Source organism: Schistocerca nitens, chromosome 9 (assembly GCF_023898315.1).
Source record: "Schistocerca nitens isolate TAMUIC-IGC-003100 chromosome 9, iqSchNite1.1, whole genome shotgun sequence".
NCBI lineage: Eukaryota > Metazoa > Arthropoda > Insecta > Orthoptera > Acrididae > Schistocerca > Schistocerca nitens.
This window is the reverse complement of record NC_064622.1, coordinates 53,983,850-54,009,064: the sequence shown is the minus strand read 5'-3', so window position 1 is coordinate 54,009,064 and position 25,215 is coordinate 53,983,850. Positions and strand designations below refer to the sequence as shown.

The following is a 25,215-nucleotide window of genomic DNA, read 5'->3' as shown; positions in this document are numbered from 1 at the left end:
GGTTTAATTAATTAATAGAATATGAATCAATTTGTATAAAGAATGATTTTTCCAAACTTTCTTTTATAGAAAGTCTGCTATCAAGACATTCCTTTTGTTCAATTACTTTATTTATGACTGAACGTTTCTAAAACTGAAGACACTCGTCCATGCTCTGCACTGCAGTCGAGCTCTGGCAACGTCGTTCTCTGTTCATTGGCTGACTGTGTTTTGTGACGTCAGATGCGCAGAACGAACCTAAATTCGGCAGCCGTCGTAAATGACGCGCACTTTAGTGCCAAGCTGAGACACGCTAGATGCGCCGCTGGTGTAAAATCGCTTCACATGACGTATCAAAATTAGAAGTGGCCACAAGAGTGCAAGTTAAGACAGGTGTCAGATGCGAAACATATGTAAGATTTCTGTTACGACGTTTCACATTCACACTATGTGATCAAAAGTATCCAGACACCCGGCTGAAAATCACTTACTGACGCCTTCCGTCGGCAATGCTGGAATTCAATATGGTGTTGCTACACCCTTAGCCTTGATGACAGCTTCCACACTCGCAGGAATACGTTCAATCAGGTGATGGTAGGTTTCTTGGGGAATGGCACTCGATTCTTCACGGCGAGCAAAAGTGAGGAGAGGTATCGATGTCGGTCGGTGAGGCCTACGACAAAGTCGGCCGTCCAAAACATCTAAAAGGCGTTCTATAGGATTCAGGTCAAGACTCTGTGTAGGCCAGTCCAACACAGGCATGTTATTGTTGTGTAACCACTCCGCGACACGCTGTACATTATGAATAGGTGCTCGATCGTATTGAAAGAGGCTATCGCCATGGCCGAATTGCTTTTCAACATTCAAAAGCAAGAACGTTCTTAGAACGTCAATGTAGGTTAGTGCTGTGATAGCACCACGTAAAACAACAAGGGGTGCAAGCCCCCTCCATGAAAAACACGATCACACCATAACACCATCGCCTCCGAATTTTACTATTGGCACTACACACGCTGGCAGATGAAGTTCACCGGGCATTCGATATACCCGCAACTTGCCATCGGATCGCCGCATTGTGTAATGTGATTCGTCACTCCACACAACGTTTTTCCACTGCTCAATCGACCAATGTTTACTCTCCTTGCGCCAATCGAGGCGTCGCTTGGCATTTACCGGCGTGATGTGTCGCTCATGAGCAGCCGCTCGACCATGAATTCCTAGTTTTCTCACCTCCCGCCAAACTGTCATAGTACTTGCAGTGGGTTCAGATGCAATTTAGAATTCTTGAGTAATGGTCTATATATATGTCTGCCTATTACACATTACGACCGTTTTCAACTGTCGGCTGTCTCTGTCAGCGATCAGACGAGGTCGGCCTGTACGAATTTGTGCTTCACGTTTCCTCTTCACTATCACCTCGGAACCAGTGGACCTAGGAATGTTCAGGAGTGTGGAAATCTCGCGTACAGACCTGTGACACAAGTGACACCCACTCACCTGACCACGTTCGAAGTCCGTGAGCTCCGCAGAGCGACCCATTCTGCTCTCTCACGATGTGTAATGACCACTGAGGTCGCTGATGTGGAGTACCTGGCAGTAGGTGGCAGCACGATGCACCTAATATTAAAAAAAACGTGTGCTTTTGGGGGTTTTAACCTCCCCCTCACTTATCGACCTTAATGACAGTAAAAATTAAACCACGTGTACCTAACGGTACACACAATTCCGAAGACGGCAAGAGCTGACAAGTGCGAGAATTATCGCACAATCAGCTAAACAGCTCATGCATCGAAGCTGCTTACAAGAATAATATACAGAAGAATGGAAAAGAAAATTGAGAATGCGCTAGGTGACGATGAGTTTGGCTTTAGAAAATGTAAAGGGACGAGAGAGGCAATTCTGACGTTACGGCTAATAATGGAAGCAAGGCTAAAGAAAAATGAAGGATTTGACGACCTGGAAAAAGCGTTCGACGATATAAAACGGTGCAAGCTGTTCGAGATTCTGAAAAAAGTGGGGGTAAGCTATAGGGAGAGACGGGTCATATACAATATGTACAACAACCAAGAGGGAATAATAAGGGTGGACGATCAAGAACGAAGTGCTGGTATTAAGAAGGGTGTAAGACAAGGCTGTAGCCTTTCGCCCCTACTCTTCGATCTGTACATCGAGGAAGCAATGATGGAAATAAAAGAAAGGTTCCGGAGTGGAATTAAAATACGAGGTGAAAGGATGTCAATGATTCGATTCCCTGATGACATTGCTATCCTGAGTGAAAGTGAAGAAGAATTAAATGATCTGCTGAACGGAATGAACAGTCTAATGAGTACACAGTATGGTTTGAGAGTAAATCGGAGAAAGACGAAGGTAATGAGAAGTAGTAGAAATGAGAACAGCGAGAAACCTAACATCAGGATTGATGGTCACGAAGTCAATGAAGTTAAGGAATTCTGCTACCTAGGCAGTAAAATAACCAATGACGGACGGAGCAACGAGGACATCAAAAGCAGACTCGCTATGGCAAAAAAGGCATTTCTGGCCAAGAGAAGTCTGCTAATATCAAATACCGGCCTTAATTTGAGGAAGAAACTTCTGAGGATGTACGTCTGGAGTACAGCATTGCATGGTAGTGAAACATGGACTGTGGGAAAACCGGAACAGAAAAGAATCGAAGCATTTGAGATGTGGTGCTATAGACGAATGTTGAAAATTAGGTGGACTGATAAGGTAAGGAATGAGGAGGTTCTACGCAGAATTGGAGAGGAAAGGAATATGTGGAATACACTGATAAGGAGAATGGACAGGATGATAGGACATCTGCTAAGACATGAGGGAATGACTTCCATGGTACTAGAGGGAGCTGTAGAGGGCAAGACAGAGATTGGAATACGTCAAGCAAATAATTGAGGACGTAGGTTGCAAGTGCTACTCTGAGATGAAGAGGTTAGCACAGGAAAGGAATTCGTGGCGGGCTGCATCAAACCAGTCAGTAGACTGACGACAAAAAAAAAAAAAAAAAAAAACCTAAAGGAAATTTGGGAAAAGAAATCGTCACCGAAGTTAGTCTGTCGGTAAAGAGGGAGGAAAGGGTTACATCTAAATGAAAGGAAAAATGCAAATGAAACTGATGGAAATTAATTTTGAAAAGGGGTAAAGTTAATAAAAAAAGTAAATGTGCGGTCGTTACGTTAACAATTAACTGGCATTAATTAGATGTTTGAGATTTGGGGAAAATTACGTTCGCCAGTCCTGTGGACAACTACTATAATAACTGAAAAAGAAAGGTTATCGCACATATAATTAGCACTAAAAGCGTGGCAACTGAAGGTTGGCACGTGTTGTGTGAAAACTGAATGTTTGTCAGACGTAATAAATTTCTCTACACTCTCACTTAATTTAGCAAAAGAATTAATAAAACAGGAAAATTGAAAGTTAATTTAGTGACTGAAATTAATAGTGAACTTTGTTTCTGAAGCACTACGAAATTCAATAAAATAAGGTTAGTCTTAAGCTACCTCAACAATCATTTCAAAAACTACTTGAATCTACGCAATTTAGGAATAAGAGATTTAACTTTGAACTCGAATTAAATGATTCTGAACAATTAACATTAGTAAAATTTAGTACGTACCAAGCTGAGCTGCAGTCACAGGTAAGCTAAAATATGGTTACAAAACTCGCACTGTTAATTTGTGCTTGTGTAATCCAAATATTGTAGCCAGCTGTGAATACCTTAACTGAACTTTGAAATTAAAGCAGTGAAATCGAATGATATTAGTTTAATCTGGCGTTTGAATTTCAACGACACTCGAGTTCGTTTCGGAAAAGGAAGGGACCCTGCTTGGTAATGCAACTGGGACAATGAGCAACAAAGGTTCATGCTAAGTTGCTATATTTTAGTGATGCTAATGGAATAATTTAAAAAGCTGATGTCTGCGATACTGTTCTAAAACTTTACGTGCTTTCAGTTGTCCTTGTTGGTTGATTGAATGTTTGAAGTCGCTGATCGAAGAGGTGGCGACAATCACTTATCGTCGGCCGTAGCTGTTGCAGAAGCTGGATGTTGGCGCGCCTTCTTCTCGACACGGTTACATCTACATCTACATCTATACTCCGCAAGCCACCTGACGGTGTGTGGCGGAGGGTACCTAAAGTACCTCTATCGGTTCTCCCTTCTATTTCAGTCTCGTATTGTTCGTGGAAAGAAGGGTTGTCGGTATGCTTCTGTATGGGCTCTAATCTCTCTGATTATATCCTCATAGTCTCTTCGCGAGATACACGTAGGAGGGAGCAATATACTGCTGGACTCTTCGGTGAAGGTATGTTCTCGAAACTTCAACAAAAGCCCGTACCGAGCTACTGAGCGTCTCTCCTGCAGAGTCTTCCACTGGAGTTTATCTATCATCTCCGTAACGCTTTCGCGATTACTAAATGATCCTCTAACGAAGCGCGCTGCTCTCCGTTGGATCTTCTCTATCTCATCTGTCAACCCTATCTGGTACGGATCCCACACTGCTGAGCAGTATTGAAGCAGTGGGCGTACAAGCGTACTGTAACCTACTCCCTTCGTTTTCGGATTACATTTCCTCAGGATTCTTCCAACGAATCTCAGTCTGGCATCTGCTTTACCGACGATCAACTTTATATGATCCTTCCATTTTAAATCACTCCTAATGCGTACTCCCAGATAATTTATGGAATTAACTGCTTCCAGTTGCTGACCTGCTAGTTTGTAGCTAAGTGATAAGGGATCTATCTTTCTATGTATTCGCAGCACATTACACTTGTCTACATTGAGATTTAATTGAAATTTCCTGCCCCGTGCGTCAATTCGTTGCAGATCCTCCTGCATTTCAGTACAATTTTCCATTGTTACAGCATCTCGATATACCACAGCATCATCCGCAAAAAGCCTCAGTGAACTTCCCATGTCATCCACAAGGTCATGTATGTATATTGTGAATAGCAACGGTCCTACGACACTCCCCTGCGGCACACCTGAAATCACTCTTACTTCGGAAATCTCCATCGAGAATGACATGCTGCGTTCTGTTATCTAGGAACTCTTCAATCCAATCACACAATTGGTCTGATAGTCCATATGCTCTTACTTTGTTCATTAAACGACTGTGGGGAACTGTATCGAACGCCTTGCGGAAGTCAAGAAACAGGCATCTACCTGTGAACCCGTGTCTATGGCCCTCTGAGTCTCGTGGACGAATAGCGCGAGCTGGGTTTGACACGACCGTCTTTTTCGAAACCCATGCTGATTCCTACAGAGTAGATTTCTAGTCTCCAGAAAAGTCATTATACTCGAACATAATACGTGTTCCAAAATTCTACAACTTATCTACGTTAGAGATATAGTTCTATAGTTCTGCACATCTGTTCGACGTCCCTTCTTGAAAACTGGGATAACCTGTGCCCTTTTCCAATCCTTTGGAACGCTACGCTCTTCTAGAGACCTACGGTACACCGCTGCAAGAAGGGGGGGGGGGGGCAAGTTCCTTCACGTACTCTGTGTATAATCGAACTGGTATCCCATCAGGTCCAGCAGCCTTTTCTCTTTTGAGCGATTTTAATTGTTTCTCTATACCTCTGTCGTCTATTTCGATATCTACCATTTTGTCATCTGTGCGTCAATCTAGAGAAGGAACTACAGTGCAGTCTTCCTCTGTGAAACAGCTTTGGAAAAAGACATTTAGTATTTTCGCCTTTAATCGGTCATCCTCTGTTTCAGTACCATTTTGGTCACAGAGTGTCTGGACATTTTGTTTTGATCCACCTACCGCTTTGACATCAGACCAAAATTTATTAGGATTTTCTGCCAAGTCAGTACATAGAACTTTTCTTTCGAATTCATTGAACGCCTCTCGCATAGCCCTCCTCACACTACATTTCGCCTCGCCTAATTTTTGTTTGTCTGCAAGGCTTTGGCTATGTTTATGTTTGCCGTGAAGTTCCCTTTGCTTCCGCAGCAGTTTTCTAACTTAGTTGTTGTACCACGGTGGCTCTTTTCCATCTCTTACGATCTTGCTTGGCACATACTCATCTAACGCATATTGTACGATGGTTTTGAACTTTGTCCACTGATCCTCAACACTATCTGTACTTGAGGCAAAACTTTTGTGTTGAGCCGTTAGGTACTCTGTAATCTGCTTTTTGTCACTTTTGCTAAACAGAAAAATCTCCCTTCCTTTTTTAATATTTCTATTTACGGCTGAAATCATCGATGCAGTAACCGCTTTATGATCGCTGATTCCCTGTTCTGCGTTAACTGTTTTAAATAGTTCGGGTCTGTTTGTCACCAGAAGGTCTAATATCGCCACGAGTCGGTTTTCTGTTTAGCTGCTCAAGGTAGTTTTCAGATAAAGTACTTAAAAAAATTTCACTGGATTCTTTGTCCCTGCCACCCATTATGAACGTTTCAGTCTCCCAGTCTATATCAGGCAAAGTAAAATCTCCACCCAGAACTATAACGTGGTGGGGAAATCTACTCGAAATGTTTTCCAAATTATCCTTCAGGTGCTCAGCCACAACAGCTGCTGAGCCAGGGGGCCTATAGAGACATCCAATTACGATGTCTGAGCCTGCTTTAACAGTGACCTTCACCCAAATTATTTCACATTTCGGATCTCCGTCAATTTCCTTCGATACTATTGCACTTCTTACTGCTATAAACACACCTCCCCCTTCACTGTCCAGCCTGTCTCTGCGGTATACATTCCAATCTGAGTTTAGGATTTCATTACTGTTTACGTCCGGTTTCAGCCAACTTTCTGTCCCTAGTACTATATGGGCATTGTGACCGTTTATTAATGAGAGCAGTTCTGGGACCTTTCTGTAGACGCTCCTGCAGTTTACTTTTAGCACATTAATATTGTTATTCCCTGTTGCATTTTGCCTACTCCTACCTTGCCGCGTCTCAGGAGGCGTCTTGTCGGGCCTAGGGAGGGAATTCTCTAACCTAAAAAACCCACATGCGCACTCCACACGTATTGCGCTTGCCTTGTAGCCGCTTCCGGCTTGTAGTGCACGCCTGACCTATTCAGGGGGACCCTACATTTCTCCACCCGATAGCGGAGGTCAAGAAATTTGCACCCCAGATCTCCGCAGAATCGTCTCAGCCTCTGGTATAAGCCTTCTACCGGGCTCCAAACCAGAGGACCGCGATCGGTTCTGGGAACGATACTACAAATAGTTAGCTCAGATTCCACCACGCGAGTGAGGCTTTCCGCCTTCACCAATTCCGCCAACCGCCTGTACGAACTGAGGATGACCTCTGAACCCAGACCTCAGGAGTCATTGGTGCCGACATGAGCAACAACTTGCAGTAGGGTGCACCAAGTGCTCTCTATCGCCGCCGGCAAGGCCTCCTCCACATCTCGGATGAGACCCCCCGGCAAACACACAGAGTGAACACTGGCCTTCTTCCCCGACCTTTATGCTATTTCCCTAAGGGGCTCCACCACCCGCCTAACGTTGGAGCTCCCAATAACTAATAACCCCTCCCCCCGTGTGCCTGCTCGGACCTTGCTGAAGGAGCGGCCACATGTCCCCTTACAGGCAGAGCGGGCGATGTCACACGGCCAGCTTCCACATTGACCCTCCGCCTTGTGCGCCGCGAACGCCGCTGAACCCGAAACTCCCCTTGGGGAGAGGGTGGCCCAACCGCGCCCGGCACCTGCGAAGATGTCTCGACAGCAGGGACAGTGGGTGAAGCATGTAACACCTGTGGTGTACCATGCGACGCATCAGACTCCCCACTGCCGCTACACTCCGAGGCGGCAGCCTGAAGACGGCTGACCGCGGCCATCAACACGTTCAGCTGTTAGCGAACAGTGGCCAGCTCCTCCTACGTCCGTACACAGCAGTCACACATCCTATCCATCCTAAGAAATCAATTTACTGTAGACAGTTAATCAACTTTTAACTAGACTGCTAATTCACTAAAGGCGTCTGATAGTTGACTAAACTGTGGTTGCTAGACACTTCTTGTAGAAAACAATGAAAATAGTACTACCCGTCTCTGGACTGTATTGAAAACAAACACTAGCACTACTGGCACTATGGTCGACTAAAGGGACTCTCTCTGACTGTATTCAAAGCAAACACGAAATATATGGAACACTATAACTAGCACTTGACAATTAAAGCTTCCTAAAAGCAAAAACACACGGAAGAAGAAGTGACAAGTAAGAAAAATACAGTTAATACTTAAATTAAGGTAGCTCGCTGCACAGCAGACGTGAAGTAGACGGCAGTTACGACTACACTGACACTACCAGGCGAAACGGGCTCTTGATGTGTGCCTGCTAGTGTTTCCCGTCCGCAACACCGTGCCAGAAACTATCATAGCAAGTCGAGCGCAATTACATGCTGCCAAACCCCAGAAGCGCTGCGTCTCGTGGGAGCGTCACTCAACACTCCTGCTCCACAGCCCTACTCCCGCCAGCCACCCTCTGCCCACGCTCCACGCGGCAGAGTTAACACTATCGAAGATCCTAAACACTTCGACCCATCGATGTTATCGCTCGATAGCATAGTTTTCCCTGGGCAAGACCCAGCGTAAAAATACAAATAGTTTTTGCAAAACAAACCAATTATACATCGAGATATATTACAATTTGATGTGGCCAATAGGGTCGATATGTTGAGAGATGCGGCAGACGTGTCACGTATATGAGATTTCTGTACATGATGTATCACACTTATAAGTGTTTACTAGGGACGGCAAGCTGAGTGATGCGCCACAGAAGTAAGAGTTATATATTGACATATCACAGTTAGAAGCGGCCCCTGAGATAGACAGCAGATGCGCCACATCTGTAGCATATTTATGGATTCTGTATCACTATTAGTAGTGGTTGCCTGTGATGCATAGGGTCAAAGGGCTCCAGTTGTACCAAAAGTGTCAGATGTCTACATACGGGTATCACAACAATCGATGTTTTTTAGAACGGGTTAAGTCAACATAACCAACTGAACGAAAGATTAAAAGTGTAGGAAAACAATACCAGGAAATAAGAACGTCTTAGTTGTTCCTTGATGGTTAATAGTTACATGAATAAAAATGCATACAATGTTATGTCCATTTAAAATGTAGAAATGTCCTATCTTTTCGAGAAATTGAAAGGAGATGCAGAAAAAGGCTGATATTTGGCAACATTAGTGAATTAAGTATTACAAAACTACTTTAAGCCGCAGAAAATAAACACAATAGTGTTAAACTTACGAAGGAAACACATAGAAATATTAGAAAAGGTAATTAAAAGTCAAGTCTTTCCACTAGTGATGAACTGTTCGTCAATCATCGTTAACTGCATGTCAGTAGTTCCCCATAGAACTGCATATGCTCACTTCGAATGTACTGCTACATCTTTCCTAAGTCTTGAATTTTTTACACTTTTCACTTAACTGGCATCCATTCTGCTGGTTAGGCAGAGTCTGAAGGTTCTCGCTGATTCGCCATAAACAATGTGTGACCAACTAACCTTTGATGAACCCAACTCTGGCACTCGAATATACAAAGTGAAAGAAACTGCTGACTGTAAAGTTATATATGTCACATCCTCGCTTTTTCCTTATTTCCTCTGAGATTGTCGTCTTCTTATAATATTATGTTCACCAGCCTTTAAAGTCGAGAGTGTCAGATGTGTCAGCGTACGTAACTATAGATTTTCCGAGTTTTGTACTACTTTGTTGAATGTTCTGTACTATGTGATGAACAGTAAATATCCTGACATTTTGCCGAAACTTCTTTGAAATGGCGCCAAAGTCTCGGTCGTGTGGTAAAAAGGTGTGTCCTCGTACTGAAATTTACTGCTCAATAAGTCTGAAGGATCCAGAATCTGTCAGTGAAAGTAGGAATCTAGAGAGCGTCTGGTTTTTGTTCTGTTCCTTGCAATTATCAGAAAACAGTCGAAACTCTGTGATATTTTCGCGGATGGACTTAACATAATCAAATAAAAACGAACAGACTTCATTGGCAGCCGATCCACCGGTTGCTTCATAGAGACGTACAAAATGTTTGGCCCGTTTTTTATGTCGTGAATGCAGAAAACACTGAGTGATCTTTCTCAAATAAAATAGATACTACACTGGTACTTTCGGCAGGCTAATATTTTGAACATAGTCAGATGCTATGGATAACATATGCACCTCTCTCTCGGCTTCATCTTGTTTTCCGTAGGTGAGAGGATACTGAAGTTTTCTGCTTCGGCGCTGGTATATCATAAGTTCTGCCGCAGCTGCTGTTTTGCGGTATCATTGAGGTGATGTAAGATTCGATTTCAACTTTTCATACATACAGGTAGTGTCTGCATGAGGCCACACACATATCGATAATTGAATTTCTCTTGAAATAATTCCAATAGAAATAGTAATCTATTTTGGTATCAGGATGCTTCTCTAAGAACAACTTCCACATCGTTTTGACATCTAATCTTAAACATTTTTGCAGGACAAGAGGGTGATTATTGAAATGAGAAAGGACTGAACACACTCCCTCACTTGATCGCGGACGGAGGAAGGGGGACTCATCTACGTCTCACGTCTTCCGGGGTTTCGCCAGCAAGCTTCAGTTGCCTTTTCTTCGTTTTCGCTTTTCAATGATATCAAACATTGCGAGGAAAGCTTTCGTACATTCCTCTTCTCGAGATCTGCCTACTGAAACGTGGTAAGTGAAGCTAAAAGATTGAACCACCACCGGTTGTCCATATTTTCTTGGGACAGCTCCGCTTCACTAATGTTCAATCTATTAGCCCTTGAAAGAATAGACGTTGGTAATTCTGAGTTCAAATATCATAAATCTTTGTAAAAATGTCCATGCAACTGTCATCTCCAAGATGTTCTGTACACATTTCCATGCACTGGGAAAATACAAGGGAACGCAATTACGTTCAGGAGAATACGCAAGCAAGGATGTAAAACACAACAGTGTTCAGCGACGGTAACGTACTATATAGGTTAATTTGATACAATAACAAGTACCAGTTCAAACCCACAAATCTGTAGATGATGCACAACCAAATTACCAGCTTACCTGTAACACAACGGTGGGTCGTTTAAACTAAATTGGATTCCCATTGTCATTTCCGTAGGCTTAGCCTTTCAACCGTGATACTTTTATTTTCGTGATCTCGTAGCAAAATTAGATATTGCCCTATCCTTCGTTTTCCTATCTCATCTTCAGTATCACTGTAAACCCCTTCCTCTTCACACACTCTGCCCTTAGTAAACATACCGCAAACTCATTAGACAAATGATTTCGGCAGTCAGCTCTTCAACAGTTTGCACGTCACCGGACCATTACCAACTGTTCACTGCTAAAAAGGTGCGTAAGTGACTTATGTCCATTTAAAACAAAATGTAATTTTAGAATTCGATGTTACAAGGCAACCGAATATGTTAAAGACGCCCTTTGAGACACAAATGATAGATCTACTCTCATTATGTATGAACCACTATAAAACGCAACGTAGGCAAAGTAGTGACTTACGCCCTTTCAAAAAAGACCAATTCAGTTTCTAACATGTGTGCGACTGCTTGTGATCTATCTCCCTACCACAACTGCGCAAGGATGTCCCGTGAGTGTTTTAGGAATTTGTGTTGAACCTACGGCCAGCAAGTTAGGAAGACACCAGCTCACCACGCAGAGTTCAGAACAGTGCAGCAGTACGGACAGTGATGTAATCAGACAATGATCTCAATGTCGGTTCCACTTCACTCCCTGTGAAGCAAATTAGTGTACTGTTTCAGGCGTAACTATATGTTAGCAGAAATGATACTCTTAGATTTCCATTATTAAGATTTATTTTTACTCATGACTTCATGACAGCATTGTTAGCAAAAATACATGCAGGATGGTAAAATATTGATATTGGGTGTTCACAACTGTGAAGCGAAATTCCTAACTATTCTATGGTTCTTTTATAGTAAGATGGTGGATCATAGTGTCTGGGAGTCGATAAAATACAAATGAATTAAATACAATTGGGACCACGCATATCAATTAAGCTAAAAATGTACAACGAAAAGAACCAAATAATTGATGGTAGTTGCAAAGAGCAGTCAAAATAGAAGTACACAATTAAAACAATTCAGTAGCTTTAGAGCATAAAGCACTCTAAAGTGGCTGATCAGTTCATTTCGTTAAATCGCGTTTCTGCTTCAATTAAACGCGACAATCATGAATATTACAATGAAATGAATACCCTTAGCTGCATACAAGCGTTGACATAAGTCAACGGGGACAGTTGAAAAGGTGTATCCGACCGGGACTCTAACCTGGGATCTCCTGCTTGCATGGCAGACGCTCTATCCAACTATTTTTTTTTCAATCTCATTTTGTTCTATAGTGTTCGTTGTATTTGATCGAGGCGGACGTCCAGTGACACCCATTTAGGTTCTCCATTGATGTGTTCACTCAGTTTTTTTGTTACAGAGGGTAGTTAACCCTCTGACAGAACACGCTGAGCTACCGTGCCGGCAATGTCCGCACTATATTCATAGTGCCCCCGCCCATCATACTCATTACTTGCGGCTTTACCGCCGATTCCCGTAAGATTTCGGGCACTGTTTGTGCATCCGCACAGAAGATGATGGTCAAATGGCCGGTGAGCCTTAACTATATTTGTATGAAGATGTTATATATATATATATATATATATATATATAGAGGGAAACATTCCACGTGGTAAAAATATATCTAAAAACAAAGATGATGTGACTTACCAAACGAAAGCGCTGGCCGGTCGATAGACACAAACACAAACATACACACAAAATTCAAGCTTTCGCAACCAATGGTGGCTTCATCAGGAAAGAGGGAAGGAGAGGGAAAGACGAAAGGATGTGGGTTTTAAGGGAGAGGGTAAGGAGTCATTCCAATCCCGGGAACGGAAAGACTTACCTTAGGGGGAAAAAAGGGCAGGTATACACTCGCACACACACCCATATCCAACCGCACATACACAGAAACAAGCAGACATTTGTAAAAGCCTTGCGAAAGCTAAAATTTTGTGTGTATGTTTGTGTTTGTCTGTGTGTCTATCGACCTGCCAGCGCTTCCGTTTGGTAAGTCACATCATCTTTGTTTTTTTATATATATATATATATATATATATATATATATATATATATATATATATATATATAAAACTACAGGTCATGGTTGAATGTACGAAAAAGATTGAAGAGATGCAGACGGCCGCAATTTTGAGTGTCAATTGAATACCACTTGCTGGCGTAGCGTGAGCGCGCGTGTTTATCTTTCGTCGGCGGCCATAGTGCCTGCTGTCGGCGCGAGCTGTGATCCTGAGTATCTATTCTAAACCGAGAGGTTTAGAATAGTCTGCCACATTTTCTTCTTCGATGAAGCCGAGACTCCTAGTTGTTCCCAGCTAAGTTAATTGGCGTTGTACACGCTAGTTGGCGGGAATAGTGCGTACGTCGTTGCCCTCAAATCGCTCGCAAGAATTAACTGTCAGTGCTCGATGCAATTCTCTGTGCTAGGAGGCTTTGCAGTCCATCTCCTTAACAGTTAAGACCAGCCTGTAAACAGGAGTTCACATAATAGCTCTCGCAATCGTCTCAGCGTGGCGCGAGTCGCCTTGCTCAAACACTAGACGATTTGCTGCAAGAGAAAAAGCCAATTTTTTTTCTACAATTTGCCTATATCAAAGGTGGTGGCCAAGCGTTTTATTTCTGGCCAATCAGCGTTCGTACTTGTTATAAGTCCACCCACTAGAGTTTCTGTAGCCTATCACAGGCATCGTTTCTTTCGTGGGGCAGAGTATGACTTCTGCTATGTAATACTGATATATACAGATTCTTTCCATGCGGCTTTTTATACAGGTGGCCATAGTGAGTCACCAATGTTTTGAGTTAGATTTCTCCAGACATTTATCTGCCATCTCCAACCACGTTCCTGTAGAAAGGCTTTCCGAAGGGTTGTCGTTAAAAGCAGGAGAAAAGGCAGCTTTTCCCACCGGTCTGCGCAGTGGCTCCGACGTTTCATTGTGTCCGCTAGATGTCCCACTGCGAAGGTTTCGAAGAACGTGGGATGGGCGTTGCCGTCATAAAATTCTCCTTCCCTCAGAACTGCGTCTCGTAGCTCGGAGCTGGGAAATTACTTGTGTGCAATTACTATGGTGAGTGTTAGGTATTTATATTCACGAAATGCTGACTTTCTTATACGATTTGCCTGTCAGTAAAATCCGTACATTTTCGCATAACTATGTTGTGTGACAAGTCGATTTAACCGGAATTGTTTCAGGAATTCAATGTAAGGTGTGTTATTTGTTTGACACCTTACAAGTTATTAGCGATTAATTGGGGCACAAAGTTGAGAGTGGCACCAGAGGGGGCGGAACTGTAATATGCATCACAATTAGAAGCAGGCACTAGGGGCGCCAAATTGAGAGAGGACCGTATGCTTAACAGTAAGATGTTCGTGATGTCTCAATTAGTAGCATCTGTTTGGGGTCATCAAAACAGAGGGGCCGTGGTTGCACCACAACTGTAAAATATCTAAACAGGATGTCTCCCAGTTAGAAGTGGCCAGTAGTTGTGTGAAGCTGAAAGAGGCACCAGACGGGCCACAGTTGCAAGATCTTTATACATGATGTGTCACAATAAGTAGCAGCTGCTTGGGGATCATGATAATAAGGGCGCTGGATGCACAAAAACTCTTAAAATATTTATATATCATGTGTCATAATTAGTAAAGGTTCCTTGGACCACAGAGCTGAAAGAGACACCAGTTGTATCACTTCTGTAATTTCACACAACGTATCACAATAGGAGATTCGTTTGGGTTGCCAAGCTGAGAGAGGTGAATGAGGTGCCACAACAGTCACTAATTGTAACACGATGTGTCACAATTAGTAGCAGCTGCTTGAGTTGCCAAAGTGAGGCGGGGCCCAGATGCAGCACAACTGTAAAATTTCCATACACGATGTATCACAGGCCGGCCGCGGTGGTCTCCAGGTTCTAGGCGCGCAGTCCGGAACCGCGCGATTGCTACGGTCGCAGGTTCGAATCCTGCCTCGGGCATGGATGTGTGTGATGTCCTTAGGTTAGTTAGGTTTAAGTAGTTCTAAGTTCTAGGGGACTGGTCAAATGCACCACAACTGTAAGATATCTATACTTGACATGCCACAGTTACTAGCGGCCGCTTAGGGGTCAGAGCCGATAGCGACACCAGAGGCATCACAGCTGTAAGATTTAAATACACAGTGTATCGCAATTAGAACTGGTCGCTTGAAGCTCTAAGGTAATATTGGTGCCTATATGTCCCAGTGCACGACACAGCTGGGAGCGAAAATACCATGTTTGAAATGTGAGAGGGGGGGGGGGGGGAGTGAAGTGGAGGGAGCGAGCATGACAAATAATATATTTCATATGTACAAAACATTCTCAAAATGACCCAAACTGCATGTACACTTATCTCTATGTGAGACCCAGACACATGGCCTCTTTTGACTCGTACATTTTGTTGTGATAGTAGTGACGATGCCGACAGGTAGTCTGTGTCTTTCGAGAGCTTTTGGGCTACCTGATGCCCTGTCTGGAAGTTTATCGCGACCTGCAGGCACACATGTCCTCCAGAGGGCACGGGGCTCCACCAAACCCCAGCAGAACCGACACTATCAATTGGAAGAAAATAATAAATCGTTCACTGTCTTTTGAAATAGTTAAAAGTAGATTGAAAACCATAGCGGAATTTGACACATTCTGTTTACTTATTTTTGTATGCATTTATTATACCTGATACAATTAGGGCACTCGTAACTAACCAGACATCTTTGATGGATCGCCATAACCACATGCATAGCACATGAGCTGTACATTGTTATAATAACAATAATATTAACGATACTGGTAATAATAACAATAATAGGAACAGTAATAATAATAATGAAACTTCCTGGCAGATTAAAACTGTGTGCCGGACCGAGACTCGAACTCGGGACCTTGGCCTTTCACGGACAAGTGCTCTACCAACTGAGCTACCCAAGCACAACTCAGGCCCCGTCCTCACAGCTTTACTTCTGCCAGTACCTCGTCTCCTACCTTCCAAACTTTACAGAAGCTCTCCTGTGAACCTTGCAGAACCAGAACTCCTGCAAGAAAGGATATTGCCGAGACATGGCTTAGCCACAGCCTGGAGGATGTTTCCGGAATGAGATTTTCACTCTGCAGCGGAGTGTGCGCTGATATGCTGGTTCTGCAAGGTTCGCGGGAGAGCTTCTGTGAAGTTTGGAAGGTAGGAGACGAGGTACTGGCAGAAGTAAAGCTGTGAGGAGGGGGCGTGTGTCGTACTTGGGTAGCTCAGTTGGTAGAGCACTTGCCCGCGAAAGGCAAAGGTCCAGAGTTCGAGTCTCGGTCTGGCACACAGTTTTAATCTGCCAGGAAGTTTCATATCAGCGCACACTCCGCTGCCGAGTGAAAATCTCATTCTGGAACAATAATAATAATAACGGTAATAGTAATAAATAACACAGTAACAAATACATGGAATTTTAACATACAGTTTAGCAAGTCTCTTTTGATGCTCTTGGTGAATGTGAGTAGTGACCCCAAAGCGAAATTATTACAGCACTATAGAAAGTATCATTGTGGAGAAGAGGTTATCTGGTCAGCTAAGAGCGAAAAATGCAAGGATAAGATTATACGATGAGATGAAAGGAATAAAACAGGAGAAGAGAGTGGTGAGGAAAGCATGGATACTGTTGACATTAAGGCAGAATTACTAGTTCGCTGTTGGACAGGCGGAAGGCAATTGGGTTATGCCGAGAGGGAGGATAAAGAGATGATAACTGATAATACTTTTAGCTTCTCTCGGATGCAAGCTGATTTTGGATGAGATGCAGGTTACAGAGTAGTTCGTTCCAGAGCTGTATGGCTGAGAAGGAGGAGATGCACGAAGATTAGCGTTATGCCAACATACAGCAAAGATGCTGACTGCATCCAGTCTAGCATTGCTGTTTGATGTGCGAGGAGAGCTATTGAGGACCCAAGTAACTTAAAAGCGATTTATTTCTTATTTACTCGTTTCAGAAGCATGCTAAATACAGTATATACTATTAAATACATATATGATTATATAACAATCACAGTCATATACACATTGATTACGAAAAATAAATTAACAAAACAAAGGGATTAACCAAATATACATTCAGATAGCATGCCACCAAAACTGAGGCACACCTAGGGCAATGTCATTGGTAAGCAATAAATGTTGTTTTGAGCATGAAAATTAGCAGAGAAGGCATTGACACAAATATCTGACTCTTTGTTGTTGGCCATATTCCCACTAGGTGTCCTATTACGACTTTTATGATATGAATTAGCCCTGCCGGTATCAGTTCTTATGCGGTTAAGAATCCTCGATGTAGCCAGCCTTGAAGATGTTCACGTGACTCCATCCAGCCCTGGAGCTTAGACTTTCACAATGAAAACGTTGCCTTATCTGGAGGTAATTCCTTTGGCTTTGATATCTAAAGGAAACTTTTCCTTGATTTCAGATTAGGATAAGATTGTTGATGGATAAAGAGTGGATCGGCCTCAAAACATTCAGCCTTCCGTCATTCTAGATCAGCAGCGACTTCTCGAGTAATGCCTGGAGCTGAAATACCAGGAAAGCAGGGGTCGGTTTCAGGCAACCGGCAGTTCACCAGCAAGCTCCGTTGATGGCAGGCTCCACAATGTTGGCATGAGCTGACCTGTACCACGCCTAATACGCGTATTCTACAGCACAGTAACACACAGCCAATGCTATGGTTCTAAGAAGTTGTGGTTTTGCACCCCAATTTGTACCCTTTAACTTGCTCAAGATGTTAATTCTGGCACTGACTTTATTCTTGACGATGGAGCAGTATGTTCTAAAAGTGAGGGAGCGATCCAGCGTTACCGCTAGGGACACTGACGTGAAAGAGTGTTCGCAGACGGTTTCATGGCAGGAGACACGTAATTTCCTTGAAGCCTTTTTTATTCCTGGGATTCAAAGCCGAAGTTGTGATTCTGATGGACATGACCTGAGGTGTTTATCCCTACGGTATGTACCAAGTTCCTTCAGAGCGCTATTGAGGGCGAGTTCTACCTCTTCGAAGGTTCCACCCTGGAAGTCTAGTGCAAGGTCGTCTGCATAGATAAAACTTTATGTTTTGTGGGGGAGCGGCTGGTGATTAGTGTAAATATTGAACAGTTATGGAGACAGCACGCCTACATGCGAAATCAGTTTTCATGTATTTTCCATCTGTGTTGTTGACCTCGAAAGTCCACAAAAATCCCATGATTCTGCGACAAGGTTAACATCCATCTGGTATATTTGCAGCTCTTCTGAGTGTAAACATTTTCTGCACTAGCACATGGCAGTGTCACATGTAGCACTTGGGTCAATGGAAGCATTTCAGATCCATTACGTATGTCCCGAGCAAGGTTGAGAACTTGTGCAACGGCACTTTTGCCTGCTCTAAAACCTGTCTGTTGAGGAATGAGTTGTTTGTAAATAGCACGGACGAATGCGCTGAGTGGCATCCTTTCAAAAATCTTATGTAGATGGTTGAGTTCGTGGGGACGATCTGTAGTGATTACTTAGGAGAAGAAGAACTTTTCTAACCAAGATCGCTATAACAACTTTGTTGTAGATAATCGGTTTCGCTAAGACTAAGCAACCATCTTCAGATCTTCATAACGGTTATTACAAACATCTTGTGTCATCTGCACACAAAATCTTTCCATTGAATTTCCAAGTACATAAAGCATGAAACGAGCGATGCGTTGGCGCGTTAAAATTACCACTACTATGTACATCATAATTTGCTAAACGTCGTTCCCATAACATAAAATGTCATGCCTACTAGGGCGCCATAAGTCTGTCAAGTCTGTCAGTTGATCTTTCCAGGCTTAAGACAACAGTTACATGAGTTTTCTTCCGTAATTTTGAGATCCTGGGTGTCCTTATGCAGTCATCATACTCTGAGATGACAAAAGTCATGCGATACTTATATGCACATGTGCAGATAGCGGTTGTACTGCGTACACGAGGCACAAATGGCAGTGTGTTGGCGGAGGTGTCATTTTTACTCAGTTGATTCATGTGAAAAGGTCATTATGGTCGCATGACATGAATTAACAGACTCTGAACGCGGAATGGTAGTTGGAGCTAGACGCTTGATACTTTCTATCTCAGAAATTGTTAGTGAATTTATTATTCCGAGACCCACAGTGTCAAGAGTGTGCTGAGAATACCAAGCTTCAGACATCACGTCTCACCACATACAACACAGTGGCCAACGGCCTTCATTTCACTACGGAAAGCAGAGGTCTTCGTGTAGAGTCGTCAGCGTCAACAGGCAAGCAACACGCAGCGAAATAACAGAAGAAATCAATGTGGGACGTACGAAGAAGTTATCCGTTAATACAATGCGGTGAAATTTGGTGTTAATGGGCTGTGGCGGTATACGACCCACGCGAGTGCCTTTGCCAACAGCTAACCACATTATGCGATACTTCTCGCACTTCTCTGCTCTCGCTATCATTAGAATTATGTGTTTGATATCTTGTATGTATAGGTTGTACACACCAATTTGAATAGTCGTTTGATTGCCACTTTCCCAATGATTTTAGAAATTCTGGTGAAATATTAGCCTATCCCTTCTGCCTTATTTGATATAAAGTCTTCTTTTAAATTCTGACTCTAACACAGTATTCCCTACCTCTTTCTTACCGACTCCAGTTTCTTCTTCTCTCACCACCAGACAGTTCCTACCCCTAGCAGAGGCCTTCAGTGTGCTCTTTCCACTTATCCGCTCTTTCTTCTGCGTATAACTGTGGACTTCCCATTGCACTTCGAATGTTACCACCCCTGCTTATAACTTCCCAAAGGTTGCTTTGACTTTTCTACACGCTGAGTCAGTCCTTCCGACGAGCATTTCTTTTTCGATTTCTTCACATTTTTCCTGCAGCCACTTGGCCTTGTCTACTCTGCACTTGCTATTCATTTCATTCATTAGAGATTTATATATCTGTGTAGCTGGTTTGTCATGAACATTTTTGCGCTTCCTACTTTCGTTGGTCCTTTACAATATTCCTTCTGCTACTGAAGGTTTCTTCTGTGTTACTTTCCTTGTATCTACGTTGCTGTCCAATATTTTCGATTTCCCTTTTTACAGATGTCCACTCCTCTTCAACTCAATTGCCTACTGTGGGACTCGTAATCGCAGTGAGCACATCATTAGCGAACTTCAAACGCATCATTTCTCAGTACTTGGGTAGTCCACTTCCATCCACACTTATTTTTGCAGGGAAGTACCTAAAACCGTGTCTACTCTTCATCATCAATAAATCATCACCTGAGTCTGTATGTGCTCCTGGGTATGCCCTACGCTTCACTATCTGATTTCGGAATATTTGTCTGAGCATGATGTACTCCACCTGGCATCTTTCTGTGTCTGTAGATGTTTACCAAGTATACGTCATCCTGTTGTGATCCTCGAACATATTATGCTCTATTTCCCCCTGAAATCGGTTTCTCTTCTCTCACTCCTACTACGTATTCTCCCGCTACCCTCTCTACTTTCCTTCCCCTACAACGACGTTCCAATCCACAATGATCGTTAGATTTTCTTCTCTGTTTGCATACTGAATTACCCATTCAGTATGCTCTTGTACTTCCTCTACTCCTACATCTTTTTCTTGTAACATAAGCATGTATACTTGAATTATTGTTGTCGACATTGGGTTGTTGTCGAATCCGATAAGAATAGCCCTATTACTGAAGGATTCCAAGTAACTTCCTTTCCGTCCTACCTTCTCGTTCATAACGATTTCTTCTCCATTTATACCTTATTCCGTAACTTTTAATATTGCAATGCATTTCTCTGATAAGAAATCTTTATCTTCTTTCCGTTTCACTTCACCGACTCTACTACATCTAGACTGAGTGTACGCATTTTCCTTTTCAGATTTGCTAGCTTCTCTACCACGTTCGAACTTCTCGCATAGAATGTTATCTTGTCGCTTATTATTACATCTTTTTCTCATGATAGCCTCCGCCTTGACGGTCCTGGAGATCTGAAAAGGGGACTCATCTGGAATCTTTTGCCAATGGACAGATGATCATGCCACTTTTTAGTTACAAGCCACATGTCCTGTGGGTAAACCTTATATCTTTAATGGAGAGGTTTTTATTGCCATCTCCATTCTCATGCCACTGATGATTGCTGATTCTTCCACCTTTTAAGGACAGTTTATTATCACACGATCAAGAGAGTGCCCTGAACGCCTGTTTGCTCCTCCAGTCTCTTTTCAAGACCGTGGTCAGCTTGAGGGTCACTTGTTAAGTGGTCACTGGTGATAATTTTTGTTCAAAAATCAAACAGTAACTGGGTACAAGGTGCACCCATGCAACCCGGGACCGAGGATGTGTCCGTTACCAATCCTGATGCTACCCGTAGACCACGGATCTACCATTATCAAACTTTCATCTCTCTTTACAAACTGCAAATCACGTTCAACATTCTCAAAATCTATCTCCACCTATTTATACTCTTCTCAGCGTATAACCTGAACTATGGTTATTAGGGTTGGTGAGAACAACCCTGTCACTGAGGTTTTCACAGAAACTCAATCTCTGCCCCACCTTCTTATCTATGCTGAATCCTCGACCTATCACATTACTTTCTGCTTTAATTGATGTTACCTCATATTTTGATGACCTTAAATCCTCATTTTATATCCATTTCGCTTCGTCGTCGTCCCCCCCCCCCCCATTCCCACCCTCTGCTATAGCTAGGCCGAACGTTTGCATTTCCTTTTTCAGATTTTCTAGCTTCCCTACCACGTTCAGACCTGTGTCGTTCCACGCTCCGATTCGTTTCATTGGTTATTCAATTTTTTTCTCACGGTCACGTGTCCTCTGGGAAGTCCCTCCAAGAGATGTACTTGCGCGACGGTTCTTGAATCTTTGCGAGCGGAGACATTATCGTGATACCTTTTCACTTACAGGCCACAAATCCTGAAGATTACATTACGTTTCTCTAATGCAGTGGTTTCCTTTGCGATCTGCATCCTCCTCGCGTTCGTCAGTGCTAATTCTTCCGCCTTTTAGGGACACTTTCCCAACTCAGGGGCAAGACCATGACCCGAACATTTGTCCTCACCTGCGCCCTCTTTAACAAAGCCGAATTAGCCGAGCGGTCTAAGGCGTTGCAGTCATGGACTGTGCGGCTGGTCCCGGCGGAGGTTCGAGTCCTCCCTCGGGCTTGGTGTGTGTGTGTTTGTCCTTAGGATAATTTATGTTAAGTACTGTGTAAGCTTAGGGACTGATGACCTTAGCAGTTAAGTCCCATATGATTTCACGCACATTTGAACATTTGAACAAAGCCGTTGGCAGAACGAGGGTGAGCGCTTATATTGGAAGAAACTTCGGTTGCTTTTTCCCATGCTTACTTTAGTTTTATGGGACAATATCGAGAGGATTCTGCGCAATATGGTATATCTAAAGCAGCTTATGGACTCTCTTCGTTTCCAAATTGTGGCCATTATCGAGAAACGCTAGAAACAGTGTTATACGGTATTTGTATTACGTCTCCTAAGAGTAACTAATTCTTTCTCGAGTGTGCTTGCATCTAACTAGCAAGGTGAGGATGTTATGACCCTCTCTTGTATTTAACATGAGAGATGATCGTTAAAATTGAATTGTTGATGTAGACATAATAATAGTGAGACTAATAACATAAACATTAACTCCTTCCAATAGGTCCTGTCTTGGCCATGGTACCGTCCGACCACCATGTCATCCTCTTCCAGTGTCTTCATGGGTTGTGGAGTAGAACAGAATGGGATAGTGCTCAGCCTTTTTTGCTATTGTCAGCTTTCGTGATATGGAACCGCAGCCACTCGGGCAAGCAGCTTCTCAGTTGGCATCACGTGAATGAGTGCACCCAGTTTCACTCCTCCCACCAGAGAAATATCCATGGGAGTACCGGGAATCGAATCTGGGTCCTCCACATGACAGTCCATCGCACTAATCTTTCAGCTGCGGAGGGACGATATTATTGATAACAGTAATAATGATAATAATAGTAATAATGAAAAATTGTAATGATAAGTGTTTCAGTCCACTTAACTTCATGAGATGTACAGGATTCTAGAAAACGGCTTTGATTTATACTATTACAGAGCAATGGTAACAGTACTGAGAGAACTGAATCTAGAGAAGAGGTTAACTGGTCAGCGGCAAGGAGGAGTCACAGGGCGTGTTTGTGCGGCTATCTGGAAACATACTGGTGGTAATAGAAAGTGTTACCGATTGTGCAATATTCTTCTGGAATATGCTATTTAATTCCATGCACATGAACACTATGACAACAGTGCTTACCATTCTTGTCATATTCTGGAAAACATTCAGACTCTCTTCAACAAATTTGAATGCAATCTATAACTGCCCAGGCGTGTTGTGCCGACTCCACTGTAGCTTGAGTGGATTTTTAAGTTTTTTTTATATGCCCGACTTCTAATTTCACCACACAAGTCTCCAGGGTTGAGAAGTTATTGCCCGATGACGACACGCAATACAGTTTGTTAAAGCGGAGTTCGCTGTTATTAATTATGTTTTTAGATTTAACGTTCCTTTATTTAACAACGCGTCGTCAAAATAAGTATGAAATGCTAATGTCTTTGCAATACATAATGTCGACTATTGAGTTAAGGTTCGTGCCTATTTTGCCATTTTAGAGAAGAGAAACCTTAAGCGCTTCTACTTCTATTGTCTCAGTATCAAATGTTCACTAATTTCAATTTACTTCCTATCTCTGTTCACTATTTAACACAAATTATATGTCAATGTCATTTCAGAGATATTACGTCGGTTCCACACTAAAGGAATAACACGTAATTGTCATCTAACATCACTTTTATTAATAATCCTTTTTCTTATGACGTAAATGTTAATGAATGATCACTATCTAGGAGGAAAGAGGGATTGATCCTAATCATGAGATAATAGCTTTTAATGAGCCCGCAATCGTTAATTAAATAAAAGTCACGTTCAAAGATGATATGCGAACAACTTTCGTTACGTCCGTTTTCACGTATCTGTCAAAACTAATCCTGTCGCCCACAATTCAAATTAACACTGACATTAACCCCTTGTGTCGGAACATCGAATCGTAACTATTATGTGAAAGTTTATTCTAGTCCCCGAATTGATTCCTTTCAGATACACGCACGACCGAACAGCAGAACGGAACACAAACGACTAGTTTTAACAACCGAAGAACGCAATGACGTTACGTTACGACAATGTCCGCCCAATGAACATCTCTTTGACTTTATCTTCCCTACTCTGCTTAATTAAATTATTCCTAATTACAATTTATTCAGCTATTTAACGAAAACATCTAACAAAAAATAAAATAAATGTATCCCAACGTAAAAGATCGGTTATAAGTCCTATTGATATATCCAATATCATCCTTCTCCGTGACTTCAGGACATAGATCGGTATGTGTCTCGAGAATCACTCCTGAGACCTTTTACCAGATCGTCTAAGGACAAAGCAGCGTCGATGTGACTGTCACAAACAGAAGCGAAATCCATCGCTGAACAACAAATAATGCCCCTCAGTGTCCCAGTTGACTCTGTCTTTACACCAACCTAGTTTCTATCGTCTGTGGCATGGTGTCAGTGGCAAAGGACAAGTAGAAACTCCCGATCACAGCGCAGTTTCCATTTATCGATTCCCAGTGCTTAATGGTCTTCTTGGCACATTGTTGTCTGGGCCCAACGTCTCGTCACACGTTCTCAAGTCACTGCACTACAACCCACTGTTTGTACGATCTGTCAGTATGATGTTCTGAAGTAACTCATTCCGAAGGTTCGAATACTCTCAAAGTCAGAAAGATGGCTATAAAATGCATGCGCACATCCTCCTGACATTCTGTGAAGCAGTCTACCCCCGAAAAGCTCCAGCAGCGTTAGCCAAACACAACAGCCATCACATACCCACACGATTCTTCATAGATAGGAACCTATTGGCTTCTGTATTGAAAGTACTAAAAGTAAGTTCGCATAAGGAGGAAGCTTCGATCAATATATCCAACAGTGATAAAAATACTGTGCTACGAGTTTGGTAAAGTTTAGTCATTGTGTCCATGCTAAAACTTGTAACACTTCCGGCAGTGTGCATTGATCTTGTTTCAAAAAAGTAAATTTTTACTTTTA

At 42.7% G+C, this 25,215-nt stretch overlaps 1 protein-coding gene across 1 annotated transcript in view; it reads left to right on the top strand.

The window, feature by feature from the left end:
- Positions 1 to 25,215, top strand: part of LOC126203406 (uncharacterized) — a 169,160-nt gene that overhangs the window by 60,106 nt on the left and 83,839 nt on the right. The gene's annotated exons all lie outside the window — the stretch shown is intronic.